Below are 18,010 nucleotides of genomic sequence, written 5' to 3'. Positions count from 1 at the left end.
ATAGTTGTAAATTTATACCATAGATAGCCTATTCTTTTTTCTCTCCTCCCTGACTCTCCTCTTTTGGGACCAAAAGACTTAAATACATGGAGAACAATTGTGAGCACATCTTCTGCCCAGAAATGAAAGAGGACTGGGTTTATTCCAAGAATAAACTAATTAGCAGTAATGTAACAGAGGCAACCACATTTAAATTATTAACTAACTTAACATATTGATATATTGCCACGTTTTACCTTGTCATCATTTAGCTAACAAGTCTAACATTGTTTGCATCCAACAAGGTCACACAACTTACACGGTTTGTTTGGAAAGAACTGTGTAAAGTTTTTTGCTTCTTGCTAGCTCTGGCTGGTTTGCTAAACATTACTCCAGACGCACGTTCAGCACTGCTCAGCACAGCAGCACGTCTCCTGTGGAACACCTGCGTTAGCATGCGCTCATGGTGCATTCACAGACGGCTCGGGAAAACACGTTACTGGATGCTAATAACGGGTTTAGCTGTTGTAACGGCTGAAAAAAGTGCGGGGGACAGAGGGGACAGATGTGGAAAGTGCGGGGGACATGTCCCACGCGTACCCCGCGTCCGTTACGCCCATGGGTTCAATAATTGACTGCTCACACTCATTACGAGGAGTTAATGCTCACCTTAAACTCTAATGAACAAATGACTCCACATATACAGTCTATGCACACACCCAATAAAAAGCAGGTGTTTCTGGACTCACTTTGTTGTCAATCCTGGAGGAACTCTCTTTGGTCCAGGAGGAGAATCTGGAGCTTCAGTCACCGTCTGTGCTGCTCATCAGCAGCTGCAGGTGATTAACTCCTGATTAAACTCCTCGTTAACACACCTGCACACTCACCTGTTCAAACACAGCAGCTCATCCAATCAGCATCTGACTTACAGTGCTGCTGGGAATCTTTCACAACATTGATAGTATTTCTCAACATATGTGGAAACTGATATTTTTCTACTTTTGTTTTTATATTTTTACGACATATTTTTATACTTATGTTTATATTTTTAGGATACTTTTTCTACTCATGTTGCTATTTTTCAGACATATTTCTCTAGTTACATTTATATTTTTAGGACATATTTTTCTACTCATGCTTTTATTTTTTAATGCATTTTTTGAACTTATGCTTATAGTTCATATTTTTCTATTTGTATATATATTTTTAGGACAAATGTTTTTCTACTCATGTTTATGTTTTGTTTTTTTTTTACTTTTTGCCTTTATTAGATAGATACAGTGTAGACAGACAGAAAAGGATCTTTCTACTTATGTTTATATTTTTAGCTCATATTTTTCTCAGTTATGTTTGTATTTTTAGGACATATTTTTATATTTATGGTCATATTTCTCTGTTCATGTTTATATTTTTAGATCACATTTCTCTACTCATGTTTATATATTTCCAGGACATATTTTTCTAAGTTATATTCATATTTTAAGGACATTTTTCAACTTATGCTCTTCTATATGTATTTCACTTTTTATATGTTTTAAGACTTTGAATGGGAATAACAAAAGAGGATCAATTCAGTATTTCTGATTATGATGATAAAAATAACTACAGTTTGTCTCAGAGGTTTTTGAAGACATACAAAGTGATTCAAACAGGGGAATTCTGATCAAAAAATAATAATTCAGCCCAATAAAATTAAATAAAATCATTGTACTACAAGTCCCAGACGACTTATAGATTTGCATTGATAATTTCAGTTTAAGAAACAAATTCTCTATTATTTTTGAGATTTATGGAGGCATTTTATATGATAACACCGAGGAGAGACAGGAAATAAGAGAAAAGAAAGCAAGTAATTGAACCAGAGACTTGCTGCTTTAAATTTATGTTAATGTATTTATATTAATTCTCAGGAACACCTTCTTACACTTTAAATTAGACCTTTCCACTTGTAATTTCTCTGTAAATTTCAGTCACAGCAGGACCTTTCACATCCAACACATCAAAATTCCTTCTCGATGGCAGATTTTTCTCTCATTACAAGCTGCTTACATCACCCCAGGTTATAAAGGATCGACATTACCGCCTCATTTCCACAATGAGCGGCTGATAAGTGTGAAACGTATCTATTTAAAAATCGGTTTGAGTGGGGAAATTAAATGCTGGATTAGGGATTTAGTCCTTTCTTTGCCTCATTCATCCCTCGTCTTCATCCTGTAATCTACTCCTCCTCCTTTTAAAGACCAGACGGCTGAAATCATCCCGCTCCTCTGCAGAAAAGCTGGTTCTTCCCACCAAATTTAGCGACTTATCCAAACTGTCTGTCACTGCCGTCTCTGCCTTCACCTCTTCCTCTATTTTCAAACCTCAAAACTGCAGATTTGTTTTCACAATCCTTTGATTATTCTCTAAAATATGCACTCTATCATCTTAATTTAGCCTCAGTTCTCCTCCTTAAAACCTAAAATAAGAAAATTACACATGAGATGCACAAACATTTTAAGAAATGAGAGTAAAACTTGCTTTAGAGTATATTTTTAGTGGAGTTTTATTACACTGATCACATTAAATGCTGCTATGACTTCTCTGTATGCTGCAGAATCACATTTTCTAAAAGAAAAATGCATTAATTCACTTTGTCATGAGATTCTTGTTACAGAAAACATATTTTTTGGTAGTAATTATAGTTAAAATGAAAACACAACAAATACTGACAGTAAAGCAGGTCAGCTTTTATTGTGAAACTTCTACATTTATAAAGAAACTGCTAAAATCTTTCCTGTGTAATTTCAATTTTGTTTTTTTTTTTGCTTCTGAATTTCAATATTCTCTTTCCTCTCCAGTCATAATCATTTGCAAAGAAAGATCTTATTCACCTTAGTTCTTTCTTTCTGTGTAAAGTCCCTGTTAGTAAAATTGATTATGGTTCAAAGATAAATGCAGTAGTTTTACCGCACAGTTTGCTCTTACAGCTCCTGGAGGTTTTTAATAAACTCTGGCCATACTTTTACGCTCACGTTTATATTTTTAGGGCACATTTTTCGACTTAATTTTACATATTTTTAGGACACATTTTTCAACTTAATTTTACATATTTTTAGGACATTTTTCCACTTAATTTTACATATTTTTAGGACATTTTTCCACTTAATTTTTACATATTTTTAGGACATTTTTCTACTTTTAAATAATTCTTGTCCATTTTTCTACTTTACAATTTTTTTAGGACATGTTTTTACTTAATTTGACATATTTTTAGGATATGTTTTTCTATTTACTTTCACATGTTTTTTGGAAGTATTTTTCTACTTACTTTTACACATTTTTATACTTATGCACATATACTTTTTGAACATATTTCTACTCATGTTTATATTTTTAGGACATTTTTCTACTTGTGTTCATATTTTTAGGACAGATTTTTCTACATTTGTTTATATTTTTAGGACATTTTTTTTTTTTTTAACTTATGCTCTTCTATTTTGCTTTTTAGACTTTTTTAAGACTTTCAGTGGGAGTAATTGTAACATAAGACAATCAGTAAAGGATTTCTGAAAGCAAAAATAACTATGTTTTGTCTTTTGACACTTTTTCAGATGTACAAAGTAGAAAAATATGTCCTAAAAATACTTAAAAGTAAATAGAAAAATGTCCTGACAATATTTAAAACCTATTTTTAAGAGCAAAGTGAAGGAGAAAGGTGTCTTTTTGGTTGAATATTGGGGCTCAAATGTGTAAAATCCTTCCTTGAATCGTGTTAATCTCATTGTGTGCAGGTCAGACTTGAAATTAATATGAAAATGTAAATATCAGTTGTCACATTTCCCCCACAAAAATGTGACTGTCTCAGCCAATGTTGGTATTTGCATCCTGTTGATACTCTTCCTGATTCCCATACAGTCGGCTCTTCACAAGTCTAATCATGAGTTTATGTGCTCGTTCGAGGCTCAATAGACAAAGGCTAACGCTTTCGATTGTTTCCGTGCATCTATGAGTGTGCGTTTGTGCTAATGCATGCACGATGTTTCCCTTACGCAATGATTTCCTGCATCGTTTGTCTCGCTCTTTCCGCCACACGATCGAACAGAAACATCAAGAGGCGGCATCAGAGCGATAACAGGAACAAGTGCGTGTTAATGGGAGAGTTTGTCACAGTTGTAGCCACACAAGCCCTTTAAAAACCCACACAGTCATTGAGAAATCCAACTTTAACCTCAGAATATTGACTGCAGATGCAGTTTCCACAACGTTTCTGTGCATAAGCAGGAACATTTTAACAACAAACCCCAGATCAGGGTCTTCTCACAGTCTGGTGTCAATAGGAGTTATCCCAAGCTGTGTTTTTGGTGTTCAAATCCACAGATCTCAGCATCAAGCTAAACACTGACGACAACACATCCATGCAGATGGTGACAGCTGGTTGTGACAGAAACCGAGAGAGAAGGCATATACGGAAACTTGGTTATCTAAATGATGTCTACTTATTTTGCACATTTACAGGTTCGTAAATCTCTTTTTCTTTCCTCCAAGAATATGTTTATGTGCTTTAATATTAAAGCATATGTCAGAACTTTCTAATTGCACTGTGTACTCAAACAGATGCACAACTTTTCCAACAATTACATCGTCGTTGTCACTAGATGCTTTCCAATCTTCTTACTCTTTGGTGTCCCACTACCTGGTCAGAAGTACCTGGACCACCTCCAGTGTCTCCTCCAGATGTGAAGGACCAGCAGAGGTCATCCTGGCACAAAGAGCAAAGCTAGCCGCCTACAGAAACCTCATTTCAGCTCATTCTTGTATCCATGAACTCATTCTTGTAGTCGCCGACCACCAACAAGAGCCAGAACGAAGACTTAGAAGGTGTTTATTATATGGAAGCCATTCTGCTGCTGAGGCTGTGCATAAACACCACATCACATTAACTTTAAACCCAAGTCTGAACCCTAAATATTATTTCAGATTTGTTTTTTGCCCCTAGAAAAGAAAACAAGCCTCCCATTTGTGTCCCCATAACATGTGTATGTCCACAGCCACAAGTTCATTTTCTTCGATGATGATCCAACATTTCCCTTCTAGCTGCACTCAGCAGCCAGTTCGAGGGCATCTGACTCCAAAAGAAAGTGACTCAATCACGTTTTCCCCCCAAACTCGCTCACAGGCACACTATGTGAAAGCGATCGTCCACACTCTCGGATATTCAGACATTACAAAACCAAAAGGAAGCGTCTTCTGTTGTCTTTAAAAGCCCATTTTCCCTCTAATAGTGTCATTTTCTCGTCGTTAACAGGCCTAAGAGATAAGATTTAGCTTCGGCATTGTGCTTTCAGCTTCATTCTGCAACAATCAACCAAAAAAAACAAAAAACTGTCACACAGGGTTGAAATTCATCAGAGACACCAATTTCTCCACCACAGCAGCCGAAAATAGAGCAGGATTCAATTTGGCCACAGGAGAGAAACCTCAAAATGGTCATCAGCTGTGAGGCGGCGGCTATACTCAGCGTGATTGAAAACCGTTAGTTTATGTCGTTAGGTTGTGAGTGTACAAAAAGCATCCTGGGAAATGTAGTAAATTACACAACTGAATATTCAACAAATTTTAAAGTCACTGAACTAGATCAAAGACATGAACTTTTTATTGTGTGAATCAGGTTTGAACTAAATTATGCAACAGAAATCTTAGATATATGCATCCAGTAAATCTACAATATCATGGGATTTTAACCTTAATATTTAAATGAGTCAGATACAAATGTCACATTGACCTTTTTTCTTTATTGCAAATCACTTTGGGTCAACATCTGTGTTACACGTTTTTTTTTTTTCAAAATAAAGGCTTAATTTACATTTGTCTTGTCTTGTGTTGTTTTTAGATGAGTTACAATACGAGAGAACTCACTCACTGTAAACTGAATTTACCTAAGGGTACAATAAATATTTTGAATTGAATTGAATAATTCAGTGCATAATCAGAATCCCATTTGCAGCTTTTCTATTTTCTCTTAACACATTTATTAAAGATAAACAAAGGCGGATCTCGTTTTATTAGCATGCAGCGTGGAGTTTTCTATAGCTTTAGCATCCAGTGTCTTACAACTGGTCACTGTACAGTTTAGAGTAGTTTTACAGCGTTTAGACAGAGTCGTAGGTGAACTGGTGTGCTCCAGCTGCAGTAAATATGGAGGAGTGAACGGCGAGAGGTAAGGACTTTATAGATCTGCACATTTTAGACACAGCAACAGCGTAGAAGCCATTTTAACGTCACTTTAAAACACAGAGATTAGTTTTTAAGGGGGGCTGCACAGTGGAGGTAGTGGTTAGCACTTTCGCCTTGCAGCAAGAAGATCCCCAGTTCAAATCCCGGCCTGGGATCTTTCTGCATGGAGTTTGCATGTTCTCCCTGTGCATGCATGGGTTTTCTCCGGGTACTCCGGCTTCCTCCCACAGTCCAAAAATATGCTGAGGTTAATTTATTACTCTAAATTGTCTGTAGGTGTGAATGTGAGTGTGCTTGTTTGTCTGTCTATGTAGCCCTGCGACAGACTGGCGACCTGTCCAGGGTGTCCCCTGCCTTTGCCCAAGTCAGCTGGGATAGGCTCCAGCACCCCCTGTGACCCTAGTGAGGATAAAGCGGTGTATAGAGAATGGATGGATGGATAGTTTTTAAGGGTTAAACTAACAAACTAACAAACACAGAGGAACTTTTTGACATTTTTCAAACTATAAATCACTGTCGAATGCATCAGAACCACTCAGCTCCCTTAATTTTAGCAGAAACGGATGTGCCTTTCAAGAACATGATGGTTACTAAATTATTTTGCAGTAAAAATTAAGCAAGAATGTACATAAAAAAAAGACTAATTTGAAAAAAAAGCAACCAAAGTCAGCTACCAACTGGATAATGGGATCTTAATATTTCCTCGTAAGTACTTCCTAAACTTTTTGTCACCAGTGGTCCCTGAGTGGAAATATTGGTCTCAGTTTTAAATATGTTAGCCCTTGGCTCACTGGCTACCTTTTAAGATTTAAGATAAATCAGTTACTGCATTTCAAACTGCATAGTTCTTCTTTTTACTTCCAGTGCGGCTGTCTTTACAAAGGATTTACCGTTGCTTGGAGTACACTTGCAACTTGAACTACATCACTGTAACACAGCTATCCTTTGTGGTCTGTACTTCCCAAAAAACTCTGCAGAGGATTGTGGGTAAGAACGGCCATACTGCAAAAATATGACCCTGGTTATATAACATGGTAGTATCAGCGTTGGAACTCAACCAGTGTTAGTGTTTGTCAAAGTTGCATGAGGTCCATGTAAGAGCAGATTTTCAACTTTTCCAACACTGCAGACAACAAAACCAACCTGCATTCACTTCACACACATCACAGAAAAATTATGGGATGTGTTTTTAAGCCAGACTGGAGCTCTGACGTTCCTTTCTGGTTCCTTTGTTACTCACTGGAGGTTTCGTACTTCAGTCGTGTTGACCTGAGGGCGTTGCATTTTCCATAAACATGCGCCTGCTCAGGTTCACCGTGTGGTCGTTGTGAGATTGTTTTCTCCACTCTACTAACCCAAAGGCTGCTCTGCCTTTACTGTGACACCCACGCACCTATTTCAACACATTATTTACTTCTTCGAACAGCAAGCAGACGGTTCCGATGGTTATTTTTGGGAACTAGCTTGCAGTTTGGATCATCACACACTCAGCCACAGTCATTCGGGTTCAGTGAATGAGCACCCAAAACAAAAAAACAACAGTGATCACAAGCATGGATGCCAGAACATTCTGAGGACTGTGGCACAGAAACATCAACAGGACTTCACAACACAGCACAGGCAGTAATGAAAAGCTGTTTGAGGCTGGTAAACATGGTGGACGAGGGCAGAACTGGTCATTTTTGCAAATACAGTAAAATCTATTGTTAACAAGTTGGGTTCTTTACTATTTCTATGTTATTCTGTTCCAATAGAAGCCTTCCACTGCATTTGCTTTCAGCGACCAATTCCTCAACTCGTCCCTATTCCAAATCGCCCAATGATAAGAAGCCAGTGATTAAAAAAATTTAAATCCCTGCTCTGTCGATCAATTGCTTGTGGATTTATTCATTTCGATAAGCTTTCCAGGCTTGTTTGTTGATGATTTCACAGTGACATTCCCTTTCATATCCAGCATTCCCAACCCCTTTCCTGCTGGATGCCACCGGCATTTTCAGCTGTCCACATGTCATCATCTCATCACGTTTCAGGCAAAAAGCAGCAAACTTTGGGCAAAGGAAGATAAGTGGAAAACACTCATGGATGCAGACGGAGATGAAAAGCAGAGAGAAAACGCCACATCTGCCCGTGCTCTGAAAGGCACGCTGGTTCCTTTCAGCACCTGATGTATATTCAGCCCTGACAGATCCTGAAGGCAGCCGTGTCTTGGAGTAATAGAAGGGAAGACCTCTCTGAAATATGGTGCTTTGTTGAGTCTGAAAAATGCAATTCAGGCCTGTCAGCAGCACATTTATGCAGCATAATAACAGCGACCAAACTCTGGGAGAAGCTTAACAGGAAGCATGTGGACGGCTTCCTGCAGGCTGTGGTGGAACTTATGAGAAAAAGATTGAAAACAAGGAAATGAGCAGATGCTTTCCTTCTGGTAAATTACTGGAGGTACTCGTATCTGTGGTACTAATACAGGATGTTGAATAATTACAGAGAAGAGGCAGGTAAATAGATATGAAAAGGCAATCTTCCACCAATGAAAAGCAGGCTTAGGGTTGGTTGAACTTGAGAACTTTTGAAGAAGTGACCTGCAATTTCACAGATGAGAAAGTGACTTATATAAATCACCGTATACATGGGTTCCGGAAGGCTTTTGGGTTCCGGAATGTTGTTGGGTTCTGGAAGGCTGTTGGGTTCCAGAATGTTGCTGGATTCTACAATGGTGGAACATTCCGGAATGCTGTCTGGTTGCAGAATGTGGCCAATATTTGAAAAGTACGGGGGATTGGAGCAATGTTTTAAACCAAAGAAATTCCATATATGTGTCTTGAGGTACTTGTTAGATAAGTTTCTTTTGTTGGTTGTGGGAGTTGCAACAGTGTTTAAGATTGGCAAAGGAGTTTAGTTGTTTCTATTAGCCTTTGTTTGGTTTTATTTGGGGCTGCACAGTGAGGTAGTGGTTAGCACTTTTGCCTTGCAGCAAGAAGATCCTTGGTTCAAATCCCGGCCTGGGCCTGGGATCTTTCTACATGGAGGTTGCATGTTCTCCCTGTGCATGCATGGGTTTTCTCCGGGCACTCCGGCTTCCTCCCACAGTCCAAAAAATATGCTGAGGTTAATTGATGACTCTAAATTGCCCGTAGGTGTGAATGTGAGTGTGCTTGTTTGTCTGTATATGTAGTCCTGCGACAGACTGGGGACCTGTCCAGGGTGTCCTCTGCCTTCGCCCGAGTCAGCTGGGATAGGCTCCAGCACTCCCCGCGACCCTAGTGAGGATAAAGCGGTGAATATAGAATGGATGGATGGATGGTTATATTTGGTTCTTTGATTTAGCAACATCCACCAACCCTGTATTATTACATTTGCTATGCTAAATACGTCTCCAAGCAATAAATTGCTTTCCAGCACCAATAACAGCTGGTTTCTTTGTTACTCTCCTTATCCCCTAGTTCGTAGGGACGTAACAGCAACTGAAATTCATCAGTTTTTTTTAAATATACACTACCATTGACAAGTTTGGGGTCACCCAGACAGTTTTCCATGGAAACTCACACTTTAATTCATGTGCTAACATAACTGCACAAGGGTTTTCTACTCATCAATCAGCCTTTCAACACCACTAGCTAACACAATGTAGCATTAGAACACAGGAGTGATGGTTGCTGGAAATGTTCCTCTGTACCCCTATGGAGATATTCCATTAAAAATCAGCCGTTTCCAGCTAGAATAGTCATTTACCACATTAGCAATGTCTAGACTGGATTTAGCATTCATTTAATGTTATCTTCATTGAAAAAAAATGCTTTTCTTTTAAAATTAAGGACATTTCTAAGTGATCCCAAATTTTTGAACAGTAGTGTATGTTCTGAGATTTTAGACATTATTTAGAATTATGATAACGAGTAATGTCCCCATCTGTTTTCCATGCATTGCTGCTTTAATTTAAGTCCATAGTGAAACTTTTTTCTCATTGTAATATGATTATTCATATTATAATGAGAAAAAAAGTAAAGCTTTCGGTCAGTTTACTCTTTATATACTGTAATGGTGGTTGCAAAGTTTTCATTGGTCTTTCTGGTCACGACACTCCTGCCACTAGTCACTGACAGAAGAGGTTCTCGGTTCTAGACCAGCAAAATACAAAATAATTGTCTGAAATTCGAAACCAGCTACTCCCTTGGTAGAAAAGTGAGCCACTTGTCAGAGTTACCTGACAAAAGCAGATATTGATGAGGAGGTCGGCTGTTTGAAAAAGCTACACCCAGTGTGGTTTTGAATTGGCTGCCAAGAGGGAAAATGTGAGAAGACTGGATGGAAGAATGTAAAAAGGCAGATAAAACTGGTGAATGGCCTTTAAATTACTGGAGCTCAACTTCTCCTGCAAATGACCGAGTGCAAAAAAGCCCAGAGTCAAGTAAGTAAGAGGGGTAAAAACCTGTGCAAACCTTTGAAAACGGCTGGAGCTGAGGCTGCAGGATCTAACAAAGAAAAGTGAGAAATGACTGTAAAAGAATTTGTTCGGCTGCACAGCTGAAACAACCTTTCAGAAGCAGTTACAACAGAGGCAGCGGGAAACGAGCAGAAGCGCTCTGGCTCAGTAAAAGGGAGGCGACAATAACAGAAGACTTGATTAATGTTAAATTTAGTTCAGAGGAAAGAACAGAGCTCAAGTAAGCTCAGAAACTCTTCTCCCCAAGGAGGCCCTGGCACATTGAAGCATCTTACAGACAAATGTATGCATGTAATAACCTGGGTAAAATACTGAAATGACTACAGAACTGGATTGGAAACGCAGAGAAGATTCTACTTTGCAAGTCAAACGGCTCCTTCAAGTGACTTCAAAAGGAGAAATAGCTTGGTTCTAAGTATTTGTCTGCTCCCTAATCAGTGAGTTCGATCAGGTCATTCAGTGGTCATTAACATATTCGTGCAGCATATTCTGTGTATCTCCAGCTGGAAGGGAAACTATTTCAGAATGTCTCACGCAAAAGTAGTCAGAGGAACAAATTGTCCACTTGAGATCATCGGAAACCGATGAAGAGCTAAAACCCCCCCAATACCCCGCCAGACACTCTTTGCTGCCATGGTAACGAGCTCTGTCATCCACATGTCTGCTCAGAAATATGTTTTATTCTGTTCTGTATTCAGTCTTTATCAACTGGTATTGGACACTAATGTTACACCTACGAACGGTCAAAAACAAGAAGTGAGCAGTGATATAGTTTTTGGGAATCTTTTGAATTTTTGGGGGTGGGAAAAAAAGAAATGTTGAAAAAAATGTCTTTCAGAACATTCACAAAAAATTGCTTTTGGTTGAAGTTTTACTGACATATATGTAATCACTTCAAATATTTTTTGGATTTTTTGGGAAGATTTTTACAAATTTTTGAAAATATTTACAAGAATTTTCTTCTTAAATTTGGGGGATTTTTTAATATAAATAAAACTTGGAAACTTTTAAAGAATTATTGGAATTTTCTTCCTGAAGTTTTTGCAAATTTTCTGAAATTTGGGGAATTTTTTTGCAGAATTTCTGGATTTTTTCGGACAAGGAAACATTATCTTTTGGTGCCCGTAAATAAGGACAACAGGAGGGTTAAAATAGCTAATTCACTCAGAAATCTAGCAGGACTGCCTCACTGCAAGCTCCAAATCCTCAGTAACTTCAGATATCTAAGTGCTAAAGCATGAAACAGGGATATAGCTGATGTGAACGCTCAAAGGCAAGATAAGTGCATTTACAAAAACAAGCATAGCAAGGAGTTTAAGTTTTTCAGTGTTGAATTATGGGTAATTCAATTTTACCTTTTTGGCAAGAGTTTACAAAAAACCAAAGACTGTTATGTCAAAGTGAAAACAGATGTCTACAAAACAATGCAAATTATTTAAACATATATTTTAAATGCGTGATAATACAAGTATTCACATTTGTTAAAGACAGCTGAGGTAGTTCAACACAGGTGAAGCCAGTTGGTGGTAGAAGAAACTAATCTGTGAAGATTAGATCATCTCACTGACATGGTAGAAATCTGTTCTCATTTTGACATGAAAGACTCCTTTTTTTTGTGGAAATTCTGGTTAAAAAAAAATCCACATTAAATTGACCAGGACTGAAAGTTTGAAAGCAACGAAAGTCCCTGTGTAGGCAGCGTAGGAGTTACACAGTGGAAGACAGAGGACATTAGCTAAAACAGGGAAGAAATGGAGTTGTGAGGCGCAAGCATTGAAAGGAGTTCAAGTGTAGGTTCCTGAAGAAGAAGAAGTGTCACCTGAAGGTTAAACATTGAAAAGACCTTATAAATCTGTTGAAATGTAGGCAGTCAAGCGTTACAGTGGAAAAAAGAAGGGTATTAACTCAAAGAAGAAACAGTTATACAAGTTGTTGTGCAAGAACTGAAAGGAGTCAAAGTGTAGACTCCTGAAGAAATCAAAGCATCATCTGAAGGTTTGACACTAAAAGGAACTCATAAATCAACTGAAATGTCAACAATCAAGAGTTGCAGTGGAAGGAGGGTATTAACTAAAAGGAAGAAGAAACAGTAATAACAGTGGCTGCACAAGTACTGAAAGGAGTTGAAGAGTAGGTTCCTGAAGAAGTTGAAGCATCATCTGAACTCAGTCAGTTGAAATGGAAGTGATTCATGGACAGACAGCAGCAAAACAAATGTATTTACTAAAATGAGCCAAAAACAGAGACTCAATGCAGTTGACGTGTCGGTGAAATATACACAGCTAAAGTGGAAGAGCCCCAAAAATGTCCTAAAAGAAGTTGAACTGTTTTTGAAGCAATAGAAAATAAAGCATTGGTTCAATAAAAGAAGCTCTGAAAGGAGATGAAGTGTCTTAAGTCTGTTTTACAGCGTCTGCCTTCCTCCTGTCTCATTATCCCATGTCCTGCTAACTTTCTTTTCACAGTCTCTTATGTCTGATGCTTTTAATTTGCTGTTACACACTCCTTACTGTATGAAATATTAAAATAGTAAGCGTGCACAGCTTGAAACAACAATGTAATGCTGCGTCTGTGGGATTTAATGACAGTAACACAAGCAGACAGCAGGAAGTTCCAGCTGCCATCTGTGATCAACATGAAAGTGCAGCATTTACGAACAAGACACCCCTTCAATAAACCCAAGTATAAAACACACCTGAGAATACACAAAGCAAAGCAGGAAATACACTAAAGCATCTTCTGTAAAACCATCGCTGGGTTACCATTGGTCAGAAAGTGAGACGTTTTTACTGTCTTTATTCCATTTATTATCCCTTCTGGTCTCTCTGTAGTCTTTGTTTCACCCACTAAGTAGTATTAAAGTGACCTTTTAAGATATTGTTAAATTTTTTAAACGCACTCACAGCGGCGTCTCTGATGATATATTCATCGGCTCTGCAGCTCCGGCCGCTGCATCCATATTCATACGGCCTGTTTCAGTTCTCCAACACAATCACTGGGAGCAACAACAGCCAAATCCAAGGAGCTCCATTGTTTTTGGCTCATCTATTTTCTCGCCGTCTTTCCACTCACAATCCCTCTTTGTTTTTTTTTCCCTCAGACAGGGTGAGGCTGCCCTTTCTTCTCTGTCCAGCTGGGGGGAATGCTAATGGCAAGGCGGCAAGGCCAAGTCAATTAGCCAAACGCAAAGCCGGCAAACGTCAGCAGGCCCAAAACACACCGTGTATCAGTGAGCAACAGGATGACACGCACTGAAACACATGTACACAAAAACGGACAATTGGTGGTGTCTAGCTTTTGTTTCGCAAGCGTGATGTTCAGTCCAAAAAGGGAAAATAGAAACAGAGGTAGAGGCGGAATGAGAAACAGGAAGTTTGCCGATGCCAAATTGGACTGAGTCACTCCAGACAAACTGCAGAATTAAATGTATGAATGTAAGAAATCATGACTTGCAACAGATGGCAACACCATTTATTTGGTTCCAACCTGCAGCCACAACACCTCACAGTTCCTGCCTGAGCTCGAGATTTATCCCAAATACCCATCTTTACGGTTAAAGAAAGATCTCAGATCGAACTAATCAAAACTTAAAAAGAAAGAACAAGACTGTGTTTATCCACTAAACACTGCAGGTCAGTAGAGGAATACTGCTCCCAACTGGTTCATTTTAAGTAAAGAGCACATTAAGAGACATAATTATCCAAACATGAAGATGCATGCTCTATTGAATTGAACAGGGCACCATTCTGCGACAGAGTCCAGCTCTCTTTATGAATTCATGCTTTTCACACCAGTGGAAATGTGCCACTTGAAGCCCGTTTGTTGCTGTGAATTCACAGACACCAACTTGAACAGATGCACTGATCTCATCTGAGCCGGTGACTATCTCGTGGTCATCTTTTTCCGCCTGGCGTGCGCAGCGTTGAGTGGGCACAGCTTTATTTGAATCTGTTTGACTGTTTGGCTCGTGGCTCTGGAAGGAGAGTGCGATACTGCGAGCTGAAGGGGAATTTATCGTGAGCCAGGCGAACTCATGACTGCGCTTGCAGTTTGAAGTTTGAATACCAACACTTTGCTTATCTGAGCTCAATTCTCAGATACTGGAGGGATCAAGTACCTTCCTTTAAGCCTCAAACTGTACTGCAGAAACATATTCACAACTTCATGTGACTGTGGATAAGAAGCGGGGAAAAAGGAAAATCCCATGAAAGCCAAAGTATCCCTTTTAGTCCCCCGCTCGGTTAAGAAATCTTGAACAGCAGCTGCAACTCAGAAGTGAGAACTAAAGGCTGCAAAAGCTGCGAGCGCTCAGCCAGCTCCTTGTGATTGTGCAGCGCTAACAGAGTGGAAGCCCGTTTCCCAGCCCTCCACCGATCAATAGCTCATATGCAGTTTGGCAGTGCCAGTTTCGATGCCTATCTGCCCGGCCCGATGGGCACTATCTGCACCAGCACACTTTAATCAGGCTGAGATATTGGGTTCTGTGGCTCAGAGCGAGCTGAGGGAATGAATGCACACTCAGACACACACACACACACACACAATGCAGCCCCATCAATCATTTTAATTGATCGAGTGGATAACAGAGGAAAGAATGGGCTCAGGAGGAGCAGCTGTGTGTTTGTGCAAGATGATGGTCACTGAATTGAATTGGCAGGGATCCACATACTACACATAAGTGAGCGTTTGATGTGCTAACAACAGCACGTTTATGACTGAGTCATGGTCACTAAATTTACTCCGGCAGCCTGGAATTACTCTCTCAATCTGTTTGAGACTTATTTCTAAGAGGAGAATAAACCCAAGGCTCTGCACATGGTCTGAGGTCCAGGTTTGACGAAAATCTGCAGGTAACAAAAGTGGACTCAAACATCTCATCCTTAAAGAAGACAGTAAAAAAAAAAAAAAAAAAAAAAAAAAAAAAACACACTGTCTTCTAGAAAACACAGCAGGGTTCATATGCTGCTTTGTATTCTAAAGTTCTTTTTTTTTATCTTGAATAACCTGCACTTTAAGCAGAGGTACAGGTAGCGCTTGCCAACAGAAACAAAAAAAAGAAACAAGAAAAGCACTCAGACAGCACAGTACTCTGCCAAGGCTGCTCTGTCGTATCATTTCCGACGGATGAAATCTTGAAGAAATTTGTGGCAGAAGTCACAGCACCATAGAATGTGGCCATTTAATATAGATGTACCCACAAACAAAATGACCTTGCACAGCCATGTGTTATGCATGTGTACGTTATGTATGGATATCGAATCGCAAGCCCTAAATATGTGGCAGGCGGTGGGAATTGATGGGACTCAGAAACACACCCACAATTTAATCAGTTGTTCCTTCTTTCACTTCCAACGGATAAGTCCTGATAAGTCCACAGTGGTGGATTTGTAGTAGGATCACAATCATGTGATTGGCAGCAGGCAGCTGATGTAGTGTTCATTTTTTGTCATAGTTACAGAGACGGTGTGCCTCTATCTCGCAATGATACAGAAATCTTTAAAAAATCTGTGGATCCAGACTATAAGCCGCATCACTGCCAAAATCTAATCATTTGGTCCTTGTATCATTTCTGACCTGCCCTGAAAATTTCATCCAAATCCGTTAGTCCGTTTTTGAGTAATGTTGCTAACAGGCAGACAAATAGACTAACGTATGCCGATCGTCAATAACTCCACCGTGTTCCTTGGCGGAGTAAAAAGGTTCTTCCTAGAATCAATATCTTAGCTACAGTTCAGCATCAGTGACCGTGATCCAACCAAATGATGGGTTATTGAGCAAAAATCAAGACTTGCTCCACTGTGATCATTTAGATATAAAATGTGGAAGTTATTTTGGTGAACGTAGGAGATTATAAAGTCAAAAAGGCGAAGGCCAGGTGGGTGAGGGTAGTATTTAAAGATCAAGCATGAACTTCTAACGGTAAAATTAAGCTAATAGAAAGATATTCAGCACTCAAGAAACACGCCTGACAACAGTTCTCAAACTTAAGGTCTGACGTGGTCCACAGTGACTATTTGAGCTCAGTCGGTCTCTCCCAGCTTCATCTAATGGCACAGAATCAATTTCCAAAGCTTCACTCTCTGCTGCAGGCTGTCACTTCGCCACCACGACTCTCTGCAGCACCAGAGTGGTCATCTCATTGATCGGCACAAATCTCCACTCCGACTGACGATCACGGTCTGAAGATTCAGGCAGAAAGATTGAAGACGATGATGAGCGTTTCTGAGATCAACGACTGGGACTGAAATTTAACATTAATTTTTAAAATCAATTGCACCGACATGTACAGTAACAGGCAGTAAAAGCAGTTATTTGTTGGTCTTAGCAGCATTTTCTTTTAAATTTTCACCAATTTTCAGAGTTTAATGTGTAGATGTTGGGGCTCTGTGGAGGTCCAACCATCTGTTGCAGGAGTGCTTGGCCGAGTCTTAGGCTGCTTAGGACCTTCCGGCTACCTTAAGGCTTCCACGAAACACACAGGTTTAACAGAAAATGCAGCTGTGGTGACTGATTCAGATTCAGATTTGTCAGATATTCAGACGAGAACAATAGAACACAAAAGGAGGAACAGGACCCAGATATTGCGACAAATGAAACTCATGATGAGCTACAAATCTTCTGTGGACATTTGACAGAAAATACAAGCAACTCGAAAGCAACAGATAACGTCACAACTTCCTCCAACATTCTTTTCATTAATATGGAACAGGACAACCACATTTATACATCAAAGTTTGCTATAAACTACAAGCAGCTCCCTCTGTAAAGTTTGCAGATTCACAGAAAGGAGCACTGAAGCCTTTAATGCACTTAAAGGAGTCTGAAACTCTCACACACTGCCTCGAGGTTAACAAGTGTGGAGACAAGAATTGGGCTCTTGTAGCTCTTGAGATCAGTCGCCATGCTGCAAAACAATCTGGGACTGATCCGAGACTATCAGCTCAACTGCCTGAAAGTTTCACAGGATCAATGCATCAAACACAAGAAATGGGAAGTTTAATAGATGTCATGTGCAAAACAAGTAGTGGTTAGCTTGCCAAAAAGGTAAAGTCAGCAACTCTAACTCGTTTCAGTTTAGTGCACAGGAGAAGAGCGAGGTAACAGTAATTCTGGCATATGCCAACTATTTAAACATCAGCAATCGTTCCCCAAAACAGGCAGAATTCATCTTGAATGCAACAGTGAATGTAGGTTTAGAAAATCTCAAAACATGCCACCCACCTGTCTTTATGAAAACCAGTCCAAACAGTGCTATAATCTTGCCACAACCACTGAGAAATGTATTTTTAAATCTTTCAGGAGTTCCACAGATTTGCACGCAATTCAGTTTTCTTCCAATCAAAGTGAAGCCAACAAACCGAGGCGACCTCTCTG

The sequence above is a fragment of the Acanthochromis polyacanthus genome, chromosome 23 (genome assembly GCF_021347895.1).
Source record: "Acanthochromis polyacanthus isolate Apoly-LR-REF ecotype Palm Island chromosome 23, KAUST_Apoly_ChrSc, whole genome shotgun sequence".
Taxonomy (NCBI): domain Eukaryota; kingdom Metazoa; phylum Chordata; class Actinopteri; family Pomacentridae; genus Acanthochromis; species Acanthochromis polyacanthus.
Note: the sequence above shows the minus strand (reverse complement) of the source record.